The sequence below is a fragment of the Orbicella franksi genome, chromosome 3 (genome assembly GCF_964199315.1).
Source record: "Orbicella franksi chromosome 3, jaOrbFran1.1, whole genome shotgun sequence".
NCBI classification, from domain to species: domain Eukaryota; kingdom Metazoa; phylum Cnidaria; class Anthozoa; order Scleractinia; family Merulinidae; genus Orbicella; species Orbicella franksi.
In genome coordinates, this window is record NC_138147.1 from 21,682,745 (window position 1) to 21,708,993 (window position 26,249).

General features: G+C 36.4%; 1 protein-coding gene and 1 pseudogene across 7 annotated transcripts in view; one reads left to right on the top strand and one right to left on the bottom strand.

Moving 5' to 3' along the window:
* The window catches only part of LOC145482665 (uncharacterized), a 220,389-nt pseudogene that overhangs the window by 162,646 nt on the left and 31,494 nt on the right, over nt 1–26,249 (bottom strand). The gene's annotated exons all lie outside the window — the stretch shown is intronic.
* LOC145482661 (ubiquitin conjugation factor E4 B-like) overlaps nt 1–26,249 on the top strand; it is a 304,099-nt gene that overhangs the window by 47,448 nt on the left and 230,402 nt on the right. The window contains exon 1 of one of the 6 annotated variants that reach the window (XM_081461272.1): nt 14,096–19,464. The exons of the other annotated variants lie outside the window; for them this stretch is intronic. The gene's annotated coding sequence lies outside the window, so the exon portion shown is untranslated. Of the gene's footprint in view, nt 1–14,095; nt 19,465–26,249 lie in introns of those variants that run through there. 6 annotated transcript variants of the gene reach the window in all.

Genomic DNA, 26,249 nt, shown 5'->3' on the forward strand with positions numbered 1-26,249 from the left:
TAAATAAAGGTTATTTATTTATTTTAGCTACATATATGACAGTAACTTGGTTATCTTGAATTGTGTACGAGATGTACAGCTTTAGCAGTGTATATATACTTTGGCATTGCTTTTGAGTAACCTCTTTGGTGTCTTTTTACTGCGTTAAGAAGACCACCCAAGTGACTTTCCATACTCGTAGATGGGCATATATATTCAGAGTACCATTTGTGGTCGTTCTTGCTTTGAGAGAAAGCAGATGATGATGGCAAGTTGTTTCTGATTTACATAGATCTTTTCCAGATGACTTAAACAGCGTATTAAAGTGACATCCATAATTTTTTCTCGAATTCTTTAGTAATAGAAATGTAGACCATACAGAGTGACATCCCTAATCGTTCCTCACTCCTCTTTAACAATAGAAATGTAGACCATGCAGAGTGATTTCTGGAAGGTGTCTTTAGCAGCATATTTAGAGTAACATCCATTATTGGTTGAGCTTGTGCATACCATAGCATGTTGTATGGAGCATGCATGTATAGAAAATGCAATCATGTACAAACTTAAATGCACATTACTGTTCTTTGTAGTGTCTTGAATGAGGTGATACAATGAAGAGTTGTAGTTTCAGTGCTTTCAGTGTCTTGGTAATGTATTACCATTCAGAATCATGAACATTTAGGCATATTGTACTCAAACAGCAGTCTGCAAAATAATGTGTAACAAAAACAATCAGTGAGCAGTTAACATTGGTAAAATATACTTTGCTGCTCTAATACTAACTTAAATCAAGTTCAAATAAATTCCCAAGCCCTCAAAATACATGACTAACTTACATTTCAACTCTGATGGCCTGCATCTTGACTACAGGTAGTGAGGAGTCACTTCCTCACCACAGCACACAATGACCTCACTCTTAGAAGTGAGGTCATGTTTCCACCGAGAAACAACACATTTTATTTGGTTCATCGTATATTTTTCTCCTCTATAATTTTTACTTAATCTTTTGTATATCTGTAAACTACATCGGTATACATATGGTTAATGCTATTAAAAAGCAAACCCAAATATGAAAATAAGAAACTTGTGCTCAAGCAAAGTCAACAAAACAAAAAGATTTAGCCAACAATAAAATCATTCCTACATATCCTGACAAAATAACTAACAACAGAAAACAATGTGCTCTAGCTGCTTACATTTAGACAAACAAAAATGGGCTTATGATCACTATAATATGACTCTAATGTACCAGAACTTTGAACTTGTTGTGGAATATTAGTGTATATGTGGTCTATCTGAGTTTTATAATCTGTCGTGTACTGTTTTATCAGCTGAGTGTAACCCTTTTGCTTGATCATATATCCCACAAGAGCTTTCTGTTCAGAGGTAGGTTCCATAAAATTGACATTTAAGTCTCTTAAAATTATGACTGGAGTCTGTGGTTCTCGAAGAATAGTCCGATGTAAGTGTTCTAGCGCTTCAATTAATTTAGAAAATAAAACTTTTGATTTAGATCGATATATCCCAACAATATGTATCTTGTTACAACCAGGTAAATTGATAATAACAACAGTCATTTCTGTATTGTTGTAGTTTAATCTAAAGGGGTCACAGGTGCACTCTACATCATTTCTGATATACACAGCTGATCCATACGGTGTTCTAGTATTGTTCTGTGGATCATAGTCATTTCTGTAGAGGCGAATATTAGCCATGTCATATGTCTCATCACTGTCCCTTGAACATAAAGCTGTCTCAACGAATACATTCACATGTGCTGCTTGTACACTATAATCACATGCTACATCTTCAATATGGAGATGTAAAGATCTCACATTTAGGAACAAAATTTTGAAGTTGCTTTTGTTACTTGGTGCGTCATAAAGAAAGGAAATGCATGGTTTTAAAGATGCCTCTGATCTTAATCTAGACATTTCAGCTGCAACTTTCTTGCTCACAGTTATCTTTTTCTCATTTAAGTTTAAGATATACAAACTGGAAAGATTCCGAAGTCTGCTTAAACCAACATAATGCACGTGTTCTCTCGTTGAAGCTGGTAAATCAACAACTGCTTCATTAAGCGTGTCACCTTGACAACGATGTATTGTTTTGGCCGCAGCTGGTCGTAAAGGGAATTGTCTACGAAGAACTTGAACTTGATTTCTTTTGTACAATCTAAATTGCCTTGTGATTTAAGATTGGTGTCCAGGTGCTTTGTATTTGTACATTATACAAATGAGAATAATAAATAAATTATTCTCTTCACCAGTGATGACCGATCTTAGGATCCTGAAACATTACCCATATAATACTTGGTCTAGTAGAGTCCGGTACTCTGTAATCAATTTTTCAACTGTACATTCTGCTCCATTAGTCATACCATCAAGGACAGACACATTTGTTGTTAGGTCATACTTTGCTGTGATATGGACAGAACAAACAGAAAATAATCCCATGGTTTTGGTTGGATCATTTGGGATTTTTTGTTTCAATCTTTCCTTTAGCTCATCGGACAGATCTCCAATTACAATGTCAACTGCGCAAATATTAACTTTTTGGTTTTTGGAGTTGTTAAATATTTTAACATTGTGACTGTCTACTGCTTGGTTAGTACTAAACAAGTGAGTGATGTTCATGGGATAATCACATTCTCCTGGCTTTACTTTTAAAATCCTTCCTTTTAGGACCTCAATATCTTGCTCCTTCTCTAAGGCGATTTAAAAGCTCTGCAAATTCTTTGTCATCTTTCTGTCTCATAATTTCTGACAATTCATACATCTTAAAATGTTCTTGCCAAATATTTGTGGCTAATGCACTGTAGGCACTTCCTGAATTCTCAAAAATCCACTTGTCAAAAACTGGCTTTAACTGAAACAGGTCACCAACAGTGATCAAATTAACTCCTCCAAATGGTTTTGGTGTACCCATGATCTGCTGTAAGCGTAAATTCAAGAACGTGAACATGCCACTGCCTACCCTACTAATCTCATCTATGAAAATGACCTGAAGTTTTCTCAGCTGTGCTCTAATAGTGTTAAGTCTGTGTCTGTCAAGTGTACAATACTCAAAACCTCGATTAGCAGGTATTTTAAATGCAGAGTGAAGAGTGTTACCACTGATATTAAATGTTGCTTTTCCTGTTGGTGCTACTTTAAGTACTTTAACGTCATCAGGGTTTTCACCTGGAACACTATTTAAGTACCTGATAAAAGCTTCATATAAAGCATTAGTAACTGTAGTTTTGCCAACGGCAGCCCCACCACTTAAAAAAAGTCTAAGTGCTTCATCACTAGTTTTGATGGATTTCAACACATGATAGAAGAATTCCATTTGCTTTACATTAAGTGAACGAACAAGTTTCCTAAAATCATCATCAGTCATGCGTTTTACTACAAGATCTTCATCCTCATTCACTCTTGGAAAGATGCCAATATCATCCATTAAATCATATTGATAGTGTTGTTTATCTGTGCTTGGATCAAGGCATCCAAATAACAGACTCGGTTTTGCTCCTATCTCTCGGTCTTGTTTGTCTCTATGTTGAGTATTTGGGGCCACATCTACAAATTCTTTCACTTCATCATTTTCAATGTTTTCTATTGCATCATCAAGCACTTCTGCATTACAATCATATTGCTGTCTGTTCTGAACTATTGTGTTCTTAAGTTGTTCATATCTCTCTTGGTAACTTTCGCAGTTTTGGATAAGATCTTTGTTTTCATTCCTCCAAGGAGTGTACAGCATTAACTGTTCTCTGCTATAGTTCTCATGGTCCTTATTTTTGTTAAATCTTACTGAACGAATAATTTTAGATTTTTGTCTTTTAACTAGTTTCAATCCACCTTTTAGTTCATATTCTTCACATATTTCTGTCTTATCATTGGTGAGATCATCATCAACATTATCATCAAAATCATTCTCAGGTAAGCAATCATCGGAAGTAGACATTTTAACTTGACCGACATGTTGTACCTGACTTTTATTTTGCTTGACACAGTTATACCTCAGGGTTGGATGTGTTAATAAACTGGAATTCACGAGATGACCTTCTTAAAAGGCATTTGCAAAACCAAATACACTGCTTCTTGTGCACTGATCTCAACAGCATTGAGAAATTTGTTTCCAATGTGTCTGACTTTGTTTATAATGTCTTTATTACCAGAGCTTGCTTCCTCAGATGCTTTTCTTAGTAATTTGCTCATTCCTCTTTGTCCTTTAGTAATATATGACAAAATGTAAACAGCACAAGCATAAGGATCCAAGATAAACTATATATCCATGTTAGCTTGCCAAGCTTTCAATAAATCAGAGTTGTAACTATTGATTCTTATTTCAGATGGAGATCTTTTTAGCAGAAGTGTGTCATGCTTCAGTGAATATCTCACGGCCGTGATATATTGTTGCTCTGTGAAACCCAGTTTCTGGAGAAATTCTCCAAAATTCATTTCATTGTCATATTTTAAATTGTCTAATAAGTCTTTTATTTTTTCACAATTTTTCTTCACTAAACCCTCTTCATTTTCATTTAAAGTGTTTTCACTAAGAGGTTCTAAAATCATTGTTCTTGGCACTGGTGGTAATGGAAAATTGAATCTGCAAATCTTATGACCCTGGTTTTTGCACGATTTTGAGTGTTGGTGTCTCTGTAAATTAACCAAATCACCCAGTTTTTCTGAATCTGCCTTACATGCAACATACCTATCAACGAATTTAGCAATATCATCATTTGAATTTTTTCCATATTGAGGAGCCTCTTTCACCCAGAATAAAGAATGTATGTGTGGAGAACCACGTTGTTGGAATTCAACCCTATAGAAAAAATCAATTACTTCACCAATAGGCTTCAGTGCACTTTTCAAAATGTCACGAAGAAACAACTGCACCATGTGTTCAAAGTTTCTAGCACAAGTGACAGGATCACTTTTAATTAAGTCTGATTTTTTTTGCCCCATCATAACTTGGATTTCTTTGTCAGTATAATTTTTTTCATCAACAAGCCACCCTAATGTCTGAAGCAAATGTGTCCATCTGGTCTCTGCTGCTGAAAATGAACAGAACCACGTAGGCTTATCAGGTTGATGAATCATTGCAAATAAGTCCTTTTTGCATCTCTCAAAGTACGGAGGGGACCCCCTTAGATTTCTAAATACTCTGAAGCCTTCATCGAGGTGTATCAACTTTTCCCAAGATCCAGCTGATTTCAAATCACCGGCTGTATACTTTTTACCTTTTCTTTTGCACTTGCGAAGAGAAAGTGATGCACTGTCTTGAATCTGTTTGATTTGTAATTTCTTCAGTTTATGAAAAATGTTAGTGTCCATAATTCCTGAAGGGCATTCTGTTTCTTCACACCAGTTTTCATCACTGTCACTTTCACTGTCGTCATTGGAATTGCCTTTCTCTGCAAACATATTCTGTTCACCCTGGTTCTTTCCATTTTTATAAATATCTTCAGCTGTATTTGAGCTTTTCACATTTTGCCCTTCAATAAATTGTGACATCTCCCCACCATTTCCATTCAGTGTATTCAACCATCTATCAGCAACTTGTACACCTTCATTCTGAAATAATTTGCTTGTCTGAACTAAATATTTTGCAGTTTCTAATACTTTGCTAGGTCTGATGCTCTGAAACTGATGGTAATGTTTGTAACTAAGACGTCTCTTTAGCTTTATTGGAATGGTCTGTGATTCATTAACTGGTCTTGGTAGAACATTTACAGTCGAATTAACATCAGCTGGTACATTGATAACATTCCCATGAATACTCAACTGACCACCAGTAGGTAATTCCCTAATCTGCATAAATGGTATGCGTGCTGATATGAGCCTTTCTTCAAGAACAGTCAGATTAGTATTTCTGGTTTATTGGGAAATATCATTTTGTTGGCTTTTGCACAACTTGGTAATTTACCATCTTTAAGGTTAGAATGACATGTTGAACAAATCCACTCGGTGTTATTTATACTCTTAATTCCAGTCAGGCATAATTTAAGAATATTTTGAGGGCATATTTTATAAAGATTTGGATTACATTTTGTCACAGATGATCTGTACCATAACTGATCACAGGAAGTGCCGATATATTCTGGGCCACATTTGATATTCCTACGAAATGTTTCAATCAGTTCGAACATTGTCAAAATGTGGACAGATTCTTTGCTGTGGCAAGTCTGCTCTTTAGTTTCCTGAAAATCATTTCTTTTTCTTTTTGTACATGTAGCCTCTTGTTGGAAATGATTTATGCCACTAGAATCTTTTGACCTTTTTCTATTCTGTCCAGGGTCGTGACTCTTGTTTACAATGTTAATTCCATTCTGTGTACTATCCATCATATTTTGGAACCGAGCTTTGTTTCTCTTGTTGTTTAGTTGAACTTTGTCTGGATTTGCATGTTTATACTTTTTAAAATCTCGTCTTTGGCATTCTTTCACTTTCTCTAGATTGCTTGCTCGTCTTTTTGTTTTTGCTTGTTTCTGTATATGTTTGACTTTCTCTGGATTTGCTTCTTTATGTTTTAGAAAATCTCTTCTTTGGCATTCTTTCACTTTTTCTAGATTACATTCTCGTCTTTTTGTTTTTGTTTGTTTGTCCATTTGTTTGACTTTCTCTGGATTTGCTTCTTTATATTTTAGAAAATCTTGCCTTTGGCATTCTTTACTTTCTCCAGATTACATTCCCGTCTTTTCGCTTTTGTTTGTTTGTCCATCTGCTTGACTTCAACAGGATTTGTTATTTTATAGGTTTTTGAAGCTTGCCTTTGACATTCCCGTGATTTTTCAAGATTTTCTTTTCATTTCTGTTGTTTCTTCTTATTCTCGCTAACTCTGAATTGCCTATTAGCCCTTTTCTCTTTCATATATTGTCTCATGAATGCTCTTCTTTTTTCCAGAGGGTCACTGGTAACAGAACTGTCCAGAGATTTTTGGTTCACTGGACTGACAATCTGTGTGATGCATGCTTGATTTCTATCATTTAGTAATGTAGTTTCCTCCTGTGTTTCACTCTGATGTCTTTGTAGTATATTTAATTCTTCATTCTCTATTGGAGTAGTTGAAACATAATGAATTTCATCTAAATGACCTATATAAATCATTCTGGGTCTTCCCTGCATGTTGACGGGATTTATCACATTACTCTCTGCAAAGTTCTCAGCGCTTTCTGTGATATAAATTGCACAGTTTAATGCATTAGCAACTGCTTGTATAATGAGATTGTCACACCAAGTTCCCTGTCTAGACATGTTATTTAAATATTCCAACCATGAGTATTCAATGTTGCTTTCAATAAACGATTCAGGGTGATATCTCAAATGCTCAATCCCAACTGCGCATACCTGTAAGTGATAAGCTGCAGTGCCATATAACTGACGTGAAACTGCTCTAAAAACACAGTCTCCTGCACCACCAACATCTAATGGTCTTAATCCCATCTGAGCTAATCTGAATGCTAAAACCAACATGGACGGACTATCACACGTTTGGTTGATTTCTGATGACATTCTATTACTTTGAACTGTTTCTGATGACTCCATAAAAAAGACAGGTCCAGGATTCGTTTCAACATCGTTGGCTAATCTAATCAGCAGCGGAAAGTAAAAGTGCTACAGCCACATTTGGGTCAACCAAAGCCCAGCGTAATAATTCATTTGCCATAAACATACTTGTCTCTGTAATGCAGGTAGGTATATCGCCTCCAGATAGAACATAAACAACAAAGTCGACCAAAACTGCCCCTTCACACAATGTGAAAATTCTTTGGCTTTTAAGAAAATATTGTACAAACCCACGGAGGCTCGATATTTCATCAGCGAAATCATCATTTAAACTATAAACTTGCAATTGATAGGCTAATAAGTTCAGTTTTATCTTACCTTTAAATGTTTCTCACTCAAGTCAGCTCTTCCTTCAGTTCGTCAAATTGATCAGCCTTCACAACAAGATAACTTTTCAATAACTCAGTTCAACTTCAAATGCTTTATGCAAGAGCTGTGTGCACAGATACTACAGTTAGCAAGCTGACCTGGCTGAAACAAGCGCTCACGTACTCGAGGCTTCGATTTAGCGTTGGACCCTTGCTAACTGTGTGGTGTGTTGTGTGTGCGGTTTGTTTTGCTAGTTAGTGAGCGCAGATTCCAATAGACACCATTCACCATAAACGTGAACGCTACAACACTCTTTACAGCTTCGTTTTATACAGACTAATAAGTCGCGTAAGGTCCTTGCACTTCCAAAATGGAGGATCGCAAAGAAGTAGTAAACAACTTACCGTAATTTCCGGCAGTTTACCCGCACGGCAGATTACCCGCACCGGTCGTTTTTTGCCAAAATGAGAAAAAAGATTCAGCAGATTACCCGCACTGGCAGATAACCCGCACCAAAATACAAAAGAAAGTTATGCTAAATAGTTCAAGAACTCACAAATTTGAAGTGATCGAGCGAGACTAAGCCTTTCATGTTCGTGTCCATTTGGAATAAGATAAAAGTTTCTGCTACTTGGCCACCAATAGGGCAGTTAAAAGCACTCTCCTCAGCATTACTTTCTTAAGTTTGATTTTACAAGTTAAATATCCAATGTATTGATGTTTAAGACTTAACAGAATGCGAAGCGTTCGTTGTTGGAGCGTGCAATTAGTAAATTTTCACACCCATTGTTTTCGATATTCATTGAGAGTTGAACGGACTTGAAAAATTTGGCTCGCAATTTTCTCAAAAAAACAATATCTTGGGATCTACTTGGTCTTAGAAATCGCTTGAAACAGGAAAATACTTTTTAAATCAAGGCAGTACTAACTGTAAATTTTCCACTGATGCGTCGAGTATTTTTGTATTATTTCTTCACTTGTCAGTGTTTTGTTTACACTCGTGCCGACAATTATATTTTTTATCACGTTCCACTAATTATGCGGCGCCATGAATTCAACAGATCACCAAGATATTTATGGTATCTCAGGTTCTACTGGGTCTAAGAAATTGCTTGAAATGGGAAAATGCTCTATAACTCAAGGCAGCGCTAGCTAGGAATATTTCGCTGATGCGTCGAGCATTTTTTTTTATCACAGTCAATGCTATTTTTTCACTGCACGCGTGCCGACAAACGTCGGCATCATGTTTCAGTTAGGCTTTGTGTTTTCCACAATAAAAGACACGTTAAAAGGTTTAGGTGAGAATTTTTCTAAGCAAAAAAAAGCTAGCTGTGAAATTGACAAGGTAAGAAAACTATCCAAACACAAACACGTAGCGAAAAATTTGTTTGTATGGAATTTTTTTTGTATGATTTCATCCAACTTGCATCAGCTATAATCAATCAACGTTTAAAAGAATTTCATAGCAAATAAAGCACGATACAAGAGTTGATAGGACGTGTTTCTCGTTTAAACAAATGAGGCATTACACAGGTTAGTGGCAAGCGTATATTTAATGACTGTTATCTTTGTTTTATCTTCTGTCAGTACTATAATAATTACTGTTAAATACTTACGGGAAGATTAAAAAATTATCAGATAACCCGCACCACCCTATTACCCGCAGCAACAGTAGTTTACTGGAAAATTAACGCGTTACCCGCGGGTAATCTGCCAGAAATTACGGTAATCACGTGTCAAGCAATATTAGATTGTGACGTCATCTAAGCGCTGATCGAAAGTGGCGTCATCCGGTGTGCGAAAGGAACCGAATCAGATCCTGCTGTAGAAAAATTTACGCTTAACATGTTATTTAGTTATAATTTTTTCTTCGGTGATATATACTGCTCACAAACGCGACTTTGAAGCGCTCATGCTTCGGTTGGTGAAATGTTTAATAACCGTGGGATCAGCTCAATTTCATTGGTTGCTCGACTTAATTTGATTACTTTGTTGACTTTGAAAACAATTTTCGGCAAAGGTAAAAATTGAGCTTGAACCGAAAAACAATAATGACAGGCCATTAGAATCACTTGCGAGTCAAACGTTTGGTTACATTCAGCGTACAGCTATCATCAGTCAAGGAAAAAGTATGCGTGACAATCAAAGTAGGGGTCATGAACTTGTTTTAATCTGGTTAACTGGCATGTTTCCAACGACCTTCAAAAAAGAGAAGAAATCATATTACATTTGTTTTCGATTTCCTTATCTACTTGAGTAATGACGCGTTTGATCGAGAAATACAAAGTAACTGAGAAATTATTGCGATATCAAAACTTGGAGAGAACTAAACATGGCTACACGGCTAAAGTTTCACGTCACTGATGCAAAATTCGATTATCCAGTGATTCGAAATGGGCAAGGAGCCCAGTTTGTTAAATTAATTTGTTCGCTTTAAATTTATTTATTTATTATTTCATACAAGTTATTGCATACAGGTGGATTGCAAGATTTTGTGAAATAATCGGAGGCATGTCCATTGCTGACATATCAAGACGCCACAAGGTAAATATTGGTGAAATTAGCACTACTGTGGCCGTATGGCTGAATTACTCACGGCATTGTTTCTCAATCCTCAGAATGAAGCGTGCAAAGCTGAACGAATATTTGCTGAAGAGCATTGATAGCATTGCCAGTTTAATTCAGTTTGTCTGGAAGGAAACTAAGAATTTCCAAATCATCTCTTGAAAGCTTTTAAGTGTCACTGAATTTTAATTGTGGAGGAAAAGGCGCCACGATTAAGGCGACACGGAGTCTGCAACACATGTAATTATCGACAAATCAGATCTTATGATACAGACTAATGAAAAATTAAATTGTAAATAATGCTAAATTCTAAAGCTCAAAGCCTGTGAAAGCAAGACGTGCTAGCCAATGAAGAGAAGCAAACATTCCTCCGAGAGACAAAAAATAGTGGACACCCCTGCTCGGTTCACTTCCGGTTTGTATTTACCTTGGTAGTTTGCTAGGGCTTTTTCTCTTACAATTACTGTTTGTCACAACAGCTTTTAAATTTTACTGTAGTGTTTAAGTTGATTTTCTTTTATTTTGAATTCAATAATAAGTTGAAGAAGAATACGTGACTATTTAGCTTTTCATGCCAACTTTGTAACTTGATACTTTTGTTTTCCTCGCAAAGGTATGTAACATGAAACCTTTGTTTTCTCCAAAACACACGGAAGATGTAATTGGTTTTTCTTTCATCGCTGGAGATAGATGGAGGAAAGTTAAATCTCTGATGAAGAAATAGAAAAGAAACGATTTTGTTTTTCTCAAAACGCAAATTTTATTTTTCACCGATTAACAAGAACTAATTTAATTATCAAATAGTCACGGAATACAAGTATCACTTGTTGCTGCCAAAACGATTCAAATTTATACACCTTGATATCGATTATTAGATACAACTGAGAACATTGTCTCTTGACGAGAAGTATTGGACGTAAACAGCGCCACCTGGTTGAGATTATCTCCTACATCGGTGAACGAGGTCCCTTAAAGACTGATTAAATTAATTCGTGCTATCACAGCTGCCACGGAGTCTGAAGCAATATCTGAGCACTTTCCTGGTTTCTTTTGTCAAAAATGTACAATTTGACATGTGTTGATGCCAAACTCGGGAATTTTTTTGGGCCATTTACAGAGACAACTAAAGCCGCTAAGGAGATGCAATATGTTACCCTTCTTTATTTGAACCTGACAAACACATTATTGTAAGTTGAAAACAGCAGATGATATTTATTGAACCAACCTAGGGGTAATTCCAAAAGACACGTAGTCACAGTAGTGTTTTTTCTTTTTCACTAAAAAGGGATAAGTGGCGCTACTAGAAAAACAACTGTTGTCCTCAGTCACATCACATGGCAAAAACCACGTGGCTCTGGGAATGAAAACGGAGTGTGGGACCCTAATGATGCAAGGATGCATGCGTCTTACTTCTTGGGTTCTACCACAAGGAAGAGCAATTAACGTTTGTGTGTGATCCCGTATGAAATATATCTTCCGCCTAATGTATAGTCGACGCGAACGTTAACTAATCTGTGCATGCGTTTAGAGCAAATTGGTTTCGTGTTAGTACCACAAGGAGAGCAAGAACTTTTCTGAAACAAATATATAGCTTTGTTGTCAGCAAATAGAGGTAGGTATAACAAGTTTTACTTAAGTAACCCACCCGACCCCCTTGCCGCAATGCTAATTAATTAATTGAAATTAATGAATTAAACAAACATTAAAGTTTACACCTTAGCACCATAGCGACTTAGTTCCTTAGTGGCAGGCAACCCCCATAACCATCCCAATAGTGCACTCTGCACTAAAAAGGGGGTGCCCATGCTCATTAAGGAGCAGTGAGGCATTGAAAATGCCCCATTTTGGCATTATTTAATGCTTATGATAAGAACGCATTCCCAGTAATTGTAAAATCTTAAGATTTTAAGGAAAACGACCAATTTTTTAAGTTTAAAAGACATGTTTTGACAGAACTTCTGTCATCTTCAGTTGAATGAATGATTACAAAGCAAGTTGAATGATAAGTAGGCAAAAATGCTAATTAAGACAAATAGTAACAACAGAACATGAAAAGGTGTAAATTAAAAGGATAGTTTTAGATTTACATGGTGTAGTTGCTGATTGAGGCAAGGTAGTTCTTTTTGAATATGGATAGCCTCCTTTATCTTGAGTTGAAAGCTGGTAGTGGTGTGATCTAAAATATGAAAGCAGTCTATTGAACACAATGAAACATGTCTTTTAAACTTAAAAAATTGGTCGTTTTCCTTAATCTTTACATGTCTGCTGCTATCTAGACCAATTGTAAAATCTTTGTGAGCCCAGACTCATAAGAACACACATTAAACTACAGTCAGTACAGTGTGTTGGACACAAATAAACACTTTAAGTTTGATTCAGACAGAAAGCTAAATCCTTGATTAAAAATTTGAACCAAATTTCTTGACGTGGTTACCAAACTGCAAAATAGAAAAGACCAGTGTATCTGCCATTTTTCTTATTTAATCAATTTTCAGCAATAGAAATTAGATCAGTCTTTTCTTATGCAAAGCTTATGATTAGTTGATTACCGTATTTACCCGCGGATAGGCTGCATCCACGTATGGGCTGCACGCCAAACTTTCAATTGGTTTTCATGGAAAAAAAATTATTGAGGTCGAGGCAAAGCGAAGTCTTAAATCAACAGCAGCTGATGTGTATCAAGTCAAGTTTATTTTTAACCATATATACAAATGTGGAAATGTTCAAACAGTTAACCGGAACTTTTTTGCTGACATTTTATATTCAGAGTAAATCAAAGGCAAGTTTGTGCGCCTTATGTACAAACACAAGTGAAATGAATCGTAACACTGCAGTATATCAAAATTAAAATCCAATAAAATCACTTTCATCAACGTCATTTTCACCAAAATGTCACGGTATTCCTGTTCGTCAACATCCAAGACTGAAACTTCATCTTAATTATTATCGAGTCATGCCCATGGGAAATCATGCAAGGCTCACTGTGAAATCAAAGACCATTCTTAAACATGCCGGCATATTTATTCCTACAAGTGAATATATGAAAGACCATATATTTGAACTGTGGAGAAAGATATGAAGATATGATTGATCATTGCAGTTATACACACGACTTGGGTTTGAATCCCGTTCAGGCCTGAATTTTTTCAGGCTTAAATTGCACAACTGCTTACTTTTCTTTGTTTCCTTCTTTTTTAACACTGCTTATTTTATGTAGCGTAGCTTAAATAGTGCCTGTACTTTTTTCTGGGAAAGAAATAACAGGCACTGACTGTTGCAGCCTGTAAATGCAGTTTTCCTGATTTGGTTTCGTTGATTGAATCCGGTTAAGGCTGGGATATCAAAATGGACTGGGTGTAGCTATTTGGCGGATGGTACCATTCAGTATTGTGGGCATGGTGTTTGCACAAGGAAATCTGTTGGGTAATATTTTTTCTTCCTCTAAGTTCCACCCCCTGCGAGGAGCCCTGATATTAAGGCTTCAGCCAGTAGAGATGAGAACTGTATACTAATCATTCAACATCTTACGGCACTCGCCAGTCGTGCCTCAGTGATACAAATCAGTGGTGGATCCAGACCTTGAGCTAAGGAGGGGCCCTGGATTTTATTGCTTGCCCTGCCTGCTTTTCTTCCTTCTCCATTTTTTTTTTACCCATCCCCTAGATCTGCCGCTGCAAATTGATTTTCCCGAAATAGAGCGTGCATTTTCCGTGCAGTAATTGAAAGCCCCAAACTAATCTTTATATCCTTGAAAAGAGGAACATTTCCACTAATTGCAACTTTAATCTCAAGTGATTCGCAATTATACTGCATAGGAAAAACGTGTCTTGAAAAAACATTCCAAAATTAGATTTTGAAACCATAAAATATTTGTGATTTTTAAACACGTGCTGTGAATTCAAAATTAGACGAAAAATCCTCGTTTTCAGCTTAAATAATTTGCCAATACCTCCCATACAAATACACAAAAAGAAAAAAAAGTGAACTTGCTTTTGCACTTTTCAGGAGGGAAGTTGTTGTGTTGATAATCGGCACACTAATTTCCACCTTTTGTAGCGGTTGGCATCATGTACAATTTTTATGATTTTTTTGGAAAACAAAAGTAGATCTAAACAAAACAAATATACCACGTTTATTAACTCATCATGGGGTATCTCTGAGCGAAAGATGAGGGAAATCAATTTTTCAAGCATGTGCCACATTTTTAGTGCAGAGTGCACTATTAAGATGGTTTGGGGGTTCACGTCGCTAAAGTACTATGGCGATAAGGCACTATGGCACTATGGTCATAAGGTGTAAACTTTAATGTTTGTATAATTAATTAATTTCAATTAATTTATTAGGCTTGCAGCAAGGGGGGTAGGTATTTGCGAGCACTGCGTAAAATGTGTGGTGTATGTACCTACGTTACTTCCTTGAGCTCTTCAAAAAGCTATTTATACGTTTCAAAAAGCCCCTTGCTCTCCTTGTGGTACTTTTCTCTTTAGAACAAAAGCAATATTTGTGCTAAACGCATGAGCAGATTAATAAGCGTTAGTGTCAACTACATATCAGATGGAAAATACATTTCATACAAAATCACACACTAACGTTGAGCCCTTTTCCATGTGGTAGAACCCTAATAAGTTATACGCATGCGTTCTAGCATTGTTAGCGTGATAGAAGAATGCTACTGTGACTGCGTTCTTTTGGCATTACGCCTAACTTGGTTCAAGAAATATCATCTGTTTGCAAACTACACTAGTGCATTTATTTCATTCTTTAATTGTCTCTATCAAACAGACCAAAATGTTCATACCCGCAGCTGAAACTCTCCGAGTAAGTGGCATTAAAACTTGTCAAATTGTACAAAAACCCAGCAAACTGCTCAAATATTGCTGCAGACTCCGTTGTATCTCCCGAAAGCATAAATTTTTATCAGTCTCTGAAGGGACTCGTTCACTGATGAAGGATATAATCTCAGTCAAGTAGCGCTGTTTACTTTCAGTACCTCTCGTTGAAAAACTTCTCAGTTGTATTAATCAATATCAATGTGTATTTAAATTTAAGTGGTTTTATTGTTAATGCCAAAGGTGGCAACAGAACCTGTTGTTCCGTGACAATTTGGTAATTAGATAAGTTCTTTATCAGTCAAAAGAAAATCTGTGTGTTAAATAAAGCAAATCATTCCTCTTCCATTTCTTCTTTTGACATTCAACTTTCTTCCATCTCCAGCTGTGAAAAGAATGCAAGCACATCTTCCGTGTGTTTTTGAGAAAACAAGAGTTTCGGGTTACATGCCTTTGTAAGGAAAACAAAAGTATCAAGTTACAAACATTTGCGTGAAGAGTAAAATTGTCATGTTCGCTACTTAAATGTATGATTTAATTTAAAATGAGCAAAAATCAACGTAAAACACTACAGTAAAATTTAAGAGCTGTCTTGACAAACGGTAGTTAATTGTAAGCTATTCTTGGACTGTGAATGAAAATACACACACCAAACATATACAATGCTAAGATCATGTCTCATCAAAACTAGCAAGGTCAATACAAACCAGGAGTGAATAGCAGGTGTTATACAGGAACTGTGTTATGAGTACTGCGTCAGAGCTATACATTTACACTCTGCACTATCTGAGATTGTCTCATTAGTTGTTATTTCATGCGGTCTTTGGGGACATTCTCTCTTAATTGCGAAAGTTTAGGTTAAAAGCGGTTGATGGACCGAGTTATACAACCACCTTTGTTTTATACCAAATAGCCTTTAATTTGAGAGCTGCCACTTGTTCAACTAAACATGAAAGATCAGTTCATCACTTTGGCAGCCTTTTGCTTCAAAAAATTGTTTACAACCCTCCACTACAGTATTGTGCAGAAGTAATGCAAATGAATTTTGAGGAAATTCCTGGCTTTTCTTGGCTTTTCGAAGAAATTTGGCTTGAAATTATATTTCGAGGAAATTTCCCTGCATTTTCGTGATGCCTATTGTTCCGGTCTGCACAAATTTTTGAATGATAATTTGCGGTTCGTGATATTTCATTGCGCAATTTCGAGCGATAATTCGCTCCTTCCAAAAATTCTTTGTGATATTTTGAACGATCATTCGTTGTTACCGAAAATGCACTGGAAGTTTTCTTACCATCTTCCATTGAGCAATAGGGTAAAAGCTATGATTAAAATACATGAATGACCTCTCTAAAGATCAAGTGTGATAGAAGCCATTAGTCTGCCAAAATAACATCACAACTCCATGAACTGTTAGCCATGAAACTCACCTGGGTTATTTCATTAGGAACACTCAACTACTGACTTAATCCAAAACCCCAAAACACTGCAGTTCTGATAAATACAAGACTCGAAATGAATCACTAAATACACTTACCAAAATGCCATTTTTACAGCGTGTAGACGCACACAATGTTTTTGTGCCACCCCAGTCTCTGCACAGCCTTGCATTGTTTGCTGTCATAGTGACCGTTCATGACCAGGAATCATCAGCTACTAATGAAAGACTAATGAAGAAGTTAGTAGCTACGAATTAGTGGTTCTGTGGCAGACATACCATGCTTGAGAAGACCAGTAAAGCTGTCTACAGATGCAAAAGCATTTATAGATCAGCAGATGTACAAAGTAAAACAATGAGATAAAAAGCCACTAGTTTCAGAAGAACAGCGGAAGAAGTTGGCAAAACATGGAATTACCGTGAGTTCGTCTGCCATGCGAAGGTCTCGCCACCAGCAAGGCAAACTTGTAATAAATTTTAGAAACGAATCGTGGTCGCACTACTGTGAAAGAGGTCTTCCCTGTAAATTTTAGAGTCCCAAAGAATACTACATAGGAAACGAAAATGGAGCAAAGTACACCCAGTATTTTTATAACAAATAACCATGAGGGGGCTGGGATTGAATAAACAGCAGCTGAATGATTTTGCGAGCATTCAAATTGACAACATTCTAGTTTTTTTTACATAATAACCCAAGTTATTCTCGCATTTTGATTGGTTGTCGCCCATGATCTTTTAGAGGACAGATGCACAGTTGACGTCATCATAGTTTTTCTCTCTGTGTTTTAAAATGGTGGAAAGTTTTGAGAATTTAAATAATATTTTATGTGACTGGGGAAAAGATAAGGTACAAAAAAGTCTTGTTGAGGCATTGAACAGGTACGAGAAGTAGGAAGAAGAAAGATAAAGCCGTTTCTTTTTAGAAAATGACTCAGAAAAAATACTCAAGCAGTCTCAGTCGGGAGTCGAGCGAGACTAAACCAAACACAAAATTGGTCTTGGTAAGCCGAGAACCATTGCTCTATCTCATATTTAACAAACCCAATAAACAAAATTTTTATGAGATTAATTTATTTAAAAAAATTCAACTGTTCTCAATCTCAAAATAATTGTTGACACACTGATTGATGTCAGGAATGAAACATCAAAACATCACTTGTTAAAATCAGTTAAAATAAGCACATAACCTTACTTTCCAATGTGAATGTTTCACTCCGTTTCAGGGCACAGCAGCGAGCAAAGTATAGCTCACTACAGCTCACAGCCAACTTCATTTCAGCTAAAAGGTGTCCCCAACATTATTTAAAAATGGTTTGAGAATCACCAACCACAGAGGACACAAATTTCCACCTTCACAACGCTCCTTTCATCCAAAACTCAAGTCAAATGGCATCCAGGTTGACCGCAACCGCAAGTTTCCTGAGCATATTTTTTCAACTACTGCAATATTCCAGGCAACGTCCAAGCTTTTCAACTGATAGGGCTGTTCTGGTGTAAAAAACTGACTTGACTTTTCCAGCATTTTCTTTAAGATTTGTAGATTTTGCAGTTCAATTCTGCTTTTGTTGTAAGTTTTCATTCCATGAGAAGCGATGCTCAAGTCGTGTTTGACAGTGGCGTGATTTTCCTGGACCAATCACAATTCTTTGCTACGTATAGCAAGCAACGAGAATGCTTCATTTTGTATAGACAATAGATTAAGTCAAATGGCTTTTTTTGTGTTCGCCAAAGTGGGCAAAGGCTGGCTTTCGAGTTATGCTCATGTATGTTGAAATATTTTGCAATAAAAAAGCTTTATCTGTAGTATTTTTTTTCATTATTATATAAACCAAATAGATTCCATGTTGCCGTGCATCTATTCAGTAGTAGATCACAGAAGACGTCAAAATGTGGTAAGAACATCAGTGACACACTCGGCTATTGGCTCGTGTGCCACTTTTTTGTTCTTACCACATTTTGCCGTCATCTGTGATCTATTACTGAACAGATGCAGGGCAACATGGAGTCTATTTGTTTAAACTCATCACAAATAGATGAGCTTGGGAACTGGTGCCTTAAAGGTTAGCGGGGTACCAAAGCCATAAGCCGCTAGGAGGTATCCATGGCAACCCTGGAAAGCAGCAACCACCCAATGAGCGTCCGCTAACCGGCACCATCACACTGAAAGAAATTCAGTGGAAACTACTTACCTGAAGAATACTTACCCTGACCAAGAACAAAACGGGAGGGAGGAGAGGGTGCAAGAATCCACAATGATTCGTGAGCAAAGCAGTGCAACTGATCCGCAACAATCTGCAGAATACACTACAACAATTATGCAATGAAGCATAAACCCCTGCAAAACACCTGAAGGCCGCCCCACAGGTCACGTACTCCCAAACAGGGAAACCACTGGCTGCATAAGCTCATATTTAACTTGCCTAAATGATATTAGCTGGATGGGCACACTAGCTGGCTGCATTAGCTCGAGTTTAACCTTGCCTAAATGATATTTAGCCACATTAAATAGAAGTAAAGAACCTGAAAACTTTTATGTTCAAAGGAGGCTTCGATAACCCTTGATTTTTGAAGTTTATTCTGTATTGGTGAATGGCATATATTGCTGCCCCTTTGCAAAACACAGGAATTGTCAATTGAAATGCGTGGTGTATCCAGCTAAAGAAAGGTGTGTTTTGATTGAAAGTTTCTCACAAGTTGTCTGTGGCTGTTTGCTTTAGTGGCTTAATACCCAGAACTGGAGATGTTTTTGTTTTGTTTGTGGAAAAAGCAGAGCTCGCTTTTCTTCATAATATGGTAAGTACTTTCTAATTCTCTGCATATGAAACTGAACTCAAGAGAATGAACCTGCTTGAAAACCTTTCGCAAATTTTAGGCATGTGACTGTATGTTATCCTTATGGCGATCGATGACTGCATACTGTGTTCTCCGGCATGAATTTACAAACAAATGTTTATGAATCCAAATTTATCTTGTGTAAGTTACATGACAGTTTTTTCGTCAGTACATTGATCAGTTGCCAAAAGTTGTGAAAATTGTGTGAACGCTGGTGAACTGCAGTTAAACGCCTTGCGAAATTTCGTGTACAGGCTGGTGAATTATTGTTACTGCTCGCGATTTTTCGTTAACTTATCAAAAATTCAAAGAAATATCGTCATTTGTTATAGCAAATTATTGCTCGACAGGCCGGGAAATTTCGAGCGAACTTTCAGTGAAAAATCATGGGAACAAAGAACAAAATTCGTGCATTTCACTTGCATTACTTTTGCAAAATTCTGTAACTGGGATCGTTGATGCTCTGATTGGCCACGAACAGTATCCAAGGATTATGCGCATATGAACGCACTCTGATTGGCTTTGGAAACTATTCAATGAATAAGGTTACATTAGTGTAACAGACGGACTTACTCACAGAGAGCAGAGCGTACTTGTTTGGGCTTAGATTTACTTTTATTCCATTCAGTTAGAGTGCTAGTTTATAATAAGAATAAGAATAATTTTATTACTTATATAGCACAAAATTCATTAACATATATGATCTAATGCGCTTTACAAAGCATCAGTATTGGGAGTTAAGTACTACAAGTGAATAGGCCATCACTAGAAAGAACATAGGCACGCAAGGCATGCAAGAGTTATTTTTTTGTGTGAAGTGTCAGAGATACGAGCATTCATGGAGCTGTGTACAATAATATTTGGTTAATTTGACAAGTTTTTTGGTTACGATGTAGAGCAAGAAAGAAACTAGGAATTTATGATGTACATGCGATGTTACATCGGTCATGGTAAGATAGCTAAATAGTAAGCCATAAAATGTATGACTGAACAAACTACAGTAATCTGACATGTCTCCAGATTAATGTAGATACCATCTTATTTTGTAACAGGCAATTTGATTCGTTCTTTGATACAACCCACACTGATTGGTGTGACACGTGCACATGCATAACTACCTCACTCACCGATCACATAGCCCTTCCAACCCCCAAGAGGAATTTTGCTCAAAAATACTCAAGTTAAATAAGAGACCTTTTCGCATTTTATATGAGTTGTAAGTTTACCCTTTTTACACAACACAACACTACGTCACCGAAAATGGAAAGAAAGAGAAAAAAACCTCTCTGACACGTTGAAAGTCTTAGTTAATTAAATTGCACTTTAACTTGGTGCCACGCAGTCTTCAAAGAACATTTGAGCAGTTTTCATACTTTTTGCCTTTAAAAATATCGGACTGAAATGAATGTCGTCAAATAAAACTATTAAACTGCTACTGCACAGACATAAAAACCATCCAGAAATGAAAGCTTCTTTTGTGTTTAATATCCTGGAAACAATAGCTGATAACTTGTCAGCTCTAATTGAATTTACTCCCATATAAAAACAAAAGTGTTAAGTTACCATTTGTAACTAAAGATAGCAAGCATCTCGTGGGAAAGAGTGGTGACGATTTGTCAGCTCTAATTGAATTTAATCCCTTGTGAAAAACAAGGGTGTCAAATTACCCTTTGTAGCTAAAAAATAAAAATATCTCGTTATATTTGCATGCAACAAGAACAAAACAATCGTTACCTGCACTTACCATTGTAAACGTTAGAACTCTTTCAAATCTAAATAGTCTTGTCTCCTCTAAAACATGTCCTAAGAACTAGAAGTGACGTTTCGTGACCTCTAATTGAATTTACCCCTTGTGAAAAACAAAAGTATAAAGTTACCTTTGTAACTAAAAATGAAAATACCTCATGCCATTTGCGTACTACTAACTCACGAACTGTTTCCAACCTCGAGGCTCATCTCGTTCAGAACTAAAATCCTCAGCCTAACCCACAGAAAATGTTGAAGTAAACCCAATATATGAGTATTTCCTCCTCTTTTATAGAAGAATAAATATGGCTGTTCTGAACTCTATTGGGATCAAATCTTCTCACATACAATTTACCTTTAGAACAAGAAATTTGATTGGCTGTTTATAGTAGATCCAATCTGATTGGTGTGACATACATTCATCTCTCACTCACTCACTCATTTCTTGATGTATTGCCAGGGGTATGCTACCACAAGAGTTGAGCTCCATTCTCACATTTCAAACAAAGATGCACTTAACGCAAATCTGAGCGATAACGAGAGAACTAAGTACTTATTTAGAGCTGACAATAGAGTTACATCAAAAATAATAGGTAAATATATCAACTTAATGTTCAAAAAAAGAAAAGAGATTCTCAACTTACAAACGAAATGAGCATTATAATTTTTATTTAATTTTATTTGAATTATAAAAGAATCAAGTGAATGTTATTTCTTATTGTACTAGTTAATGTTAAACCTTTATTGTAAACAGACCAATACCTCCCTTTGGAGAGTAAGGCGCAATAAAGATATACTATACTATACTGTACTATACTCACTCACTCACTCACTCACTCACTCACTCATCCATTGACCAGTCCATAACATACCCAACCCGCCAACTAAGAGGTATTTTTTTTTGCAAAAAAATAACTCAATAAGGTATACTTTTAAGAGTGGATCTCAGTAAAAGTCAAAGAAAACTCTAAAAATGTGGCCATGGTCGAAAAATTGATTTTGCTTATACTTTGCCAATTTGAAGGCCTAGGTATGTACATGAAGAAAATCAAGTTAGTTTTTTTAAATATCCAATATAGCGGCTGAAATTCACGAAAAACAGTCATTGTACCGAGAGCTCAGATTTCACTTCACGACAATCTGAAATTTTACACTTTTTGGCTTCTTGCTACACAGACGTTTACATCAGTGCAAAGCATTCTCAACTTTAAATGTATACATTGATTCTTCCTTAATCAAGACATAGTGATTATTTTCATTTTTTGTGTTTTCTGAGCAAAACCTGCCTTGATTAAGTAGACATACTTTTCTAATTAAAACAAAACTCAAAAGTTTTGCAAATTCAGTGAGGAAAAAAGCTGACCGGTAGTGCTTCAAATCATCTGATATTCTAGCAAAAGACAGTTCAGTCAATGAATGTTAGGTTTACAGTTTCATTTTTGTGGGATCTACTAGCAATTTTGCATGAACGCCAATCAAAATTCAAGAAAATTGCAATTCAGCCCCTTTGAAATTTGCAATGTAATGTAACATGCTAAAATAGGTAAAAACATTTAGGCTGCGCATCTGAGTCCACAACATTTTGACCGCTGTGATGATGTGTATTGTTGTCGATACATGTAAGAGTACAGACCATGCTAAACCAGAAGTGATTTGTTAAGTAGTCATAACTACATTGAAAGAGCTCAGTTCTGCCAACAGCAGAGAGAGACGATTTTGGGATATACTTCCACAGTGCCTCTGAGTTGGAGCACAGCTGTTTTACCCAAGTTAGTTTCAAAGTCTTATCGAAAAGGACAAAATCTTTCATGCCAAGACCACCATCTGATTTTCTTCTTGATGTGGGTTGTTTTTTTATTTTGGTGGGTTTTTGCTTCCAGATAAAATCAAACACTGTTTTGTTGACCTCTGTTGCAAAGTTTTTTGGAGTCTCCATAATGCTGCAGATGAATACAAGTTTGGAGAGGGCTAATGTTTTAACTTTATTCTACCGTATTTAGCTAAGTCTCTTTGGGACCAGACACTTAAGGTTTTCTTTAGGGATGCTAATTTTTCAAATAAATTTTTCTTATCAGACAATTCAATATTGTAAGTTAAATGCACCCGAGTGCGTAAAGAGGATCATCACTAATTTGGAGGTTGCAAATTGTGTTTTTCCTATGGTGCATGGAGCCAAGACAAAGCATTTCTGATGTTGCCTGATTTATTTTTAGGCCAGAGCTCTTTTCAAACAGTGAGAGTAAGTCAAATAAATTAGAAACTGACTGGACATCAGCAAGAAGGGCAGTTGTGTCATCAGCATATTGCGTGAGCTTGACCTCTTCATTTCCTTGGATACGTATGCTTGTGATGTCTTCTGACCATCTTATACTTTGGGCAAGAAGCTCCATAGCAATAACAAAGAGTATGCCTGAAAGGAGAGGCAACGCCATAATTGTTAATGACGCAACTGGAGATGTCTTTATAGAACACGCTGCACCATTGCTGGAGACTTGGTCCAAAGTTGAAAGATTCAAGCCATTTTTGGATGAAGTCCCATTCAATTGAATCAAAAGCTTTTTCAAAATCTAAGAAAACAGCTATACCTGGTATATTTTTTTTTATTTTAGTGAAGTCCATTGTGTCTGCTATTAGTCTGATACTTTCTCCAATGAGTCTACCCTTTATGTAGCCAGTCTCACAAGGATGCATTATGCTTGGCAAGAAAGCGAAGAGCAATAGTTTTGGTTGCAATTTTGAAGTCAACGTTAAGTAGTGATACTGGTCTCCAATTTGTTAAATATTCTGCATTATTATTCTTTTTTGGGACGAAAGAAATAATACCTTGCCATTGAGAGATAGAAAGTGATCTGTGTTGAAATGTATTATTAAAACTTTCCACCATGAATTTGCTGACAGCGTTCCAAAAATAGCGATAGCACTCCAAAGTGAGGCCATCTGTACCTGGTGTTTTATTGCTTTCCATCGTCATAAGCGCTCTTTTACATTCATCGATAGACATAATACCTTTGCAAGGTTTTGCAGTTTCTTTTGATAATCCATTTTCGGTATGAAAGAATTCGGTAAGCCCCGAGCCATTTGGATTTGTGTTTTTTGATGTATATATCTGAGTGTTTAAAAAAGCGTTCTTCCTCTTCAAGAATCTCTTTTGGGTCGGTTAATTTTGCATGATTATTGATTTTTAAGGAAGCTGTATGTTTTTTCCTTTGGTTTGTTTTTTCTAAATTGTAGAAATACTTACTGTCTTTCTTGCCATGTTCATACCAGCGTGCTTTGTTATGTATAATCATGCCATGCATCTTTTTGAAAGCTTGGTTTTTTTCCTACCAATACACTCCTTAAGGAATCGCTGTGCACTGTCTGGGGCTTGCACTACAGTTTGATCATCTCCAACAAAAGGGCAGACTCTTTGTCACGCTTGCTTTTTGCTTTCATTTTCAAAAATTTCATCGTAAATGCTCTGATTTCCATTTTAATCATTTTCCAGAACAAACCCCTGTCCTCAGTTCGCTGATGCTTTTTGGCAAACTCTGGAATTAAGAAGTTCAATATTTCTACATGTTTTGTGTCCGACAGCAATGAGTTGTTAAATTTCCAGAAGCCAGGCCCACGAGGGGGTTCATGTTCAAAGAAAGATAAAGAGAGGATGACTGCATAGTGGTCAGAATAAATATTTGGAATTATTTTGTTCTAGCAAATTCGATTACTTGGGTGATTTGAAACAAAGAGGTGATCTAGTCCACATTGTATTTTTATTGAGGGGTTTGCCCAGGCAGGGCCAAATGATTCAGAGTTTTTGTAGTACCAGGTATTGAGCAGATTATGCATTTTAATCAAAGCCTTGAGTTCAATAATCGATGCTTTTCTAATCTCAACAGGTTTGCCACCTCATTTGTCTAAAGTGCCGATTATGCAATTAAAATTGTCCCCTAACTCAAGATTTTCATTACCATATTTGCCGAAGAGAGTATTTGAAAGCCCCCTCAGGAATACAAGCTGTTGGTTTGGATCGTTTGGTGCATAAACATCAACCAGTACAACTTTTGTATTATCAATAAAATTCTCTGCTAAAACATATCTCCCATGATCAACTGAGGTAATTTTTTCAATGTTCACGTCAAGCCGTGGTTTAAAAGAATCATAACTCCTCTGCTATGAGATGACCCATGGCTAGATATGATTTTGCCTCCCCATTCCATCTTCCATCTTCCAATAGTATCGAGTGAGGAATAAGTTTCTTGCAAAAAAGTTATATCTGATTTTTACTGATGCATCCAGCGAAACACCTGTCTTCGCTTTCTCAAACCGTTTTTAAGAACTTTTTACGTTCAAACGGAAAGAAAATGTAGAAAGCAAAGTTATCAGAGACTACTTTTGACAGATTAATTACTGCTATTGATCACACTTAAGACAATATAACACTCTTAAATATATAGTTTGATCTTGATCTATATAGTATACTGTATTTTTAGCCAGTGTCAACTTTTTATTTCTTTTTACCAAAATCTTTAACATGCTTCGCTACACACCAAATATTTTTAGTATACTGTATGCCAGTATGTAATTTCCCATATCCACAACCCAAAAAGAAAACACGACTTGGAATCATAAAGAACTTAGTGATAACAAAAAAGTCTGTCTGAGAGCCCACATAAAATGCACACCTGGCTGGATTCTGGACAGAAAGTCTACGATTGGTGAAAACTTGAAGCCCCCCCCCCCCCCAAAAAAAGTTAATTCCCACCACCATATCAAGCTACTCAAAAATGGTGTGTACCACTATTCACACTTTCCGGAGAACGTTATTCAGAGGGAATTCAATACTGCTTTCCTTGAGTAAGTCTGTTAGCATGACTGCTTGTTTCACCACATTTACTTCCCTTTGTGTGTTAGTGCATTAATTAATATGTTACTTTGGCCCTTCTTTCTGTTCAAAGCTTTCCTTAGTACATTAGTATGACCCTTATTTCAATTCAAAACTTTCCTCAGTAAGTTAGTAC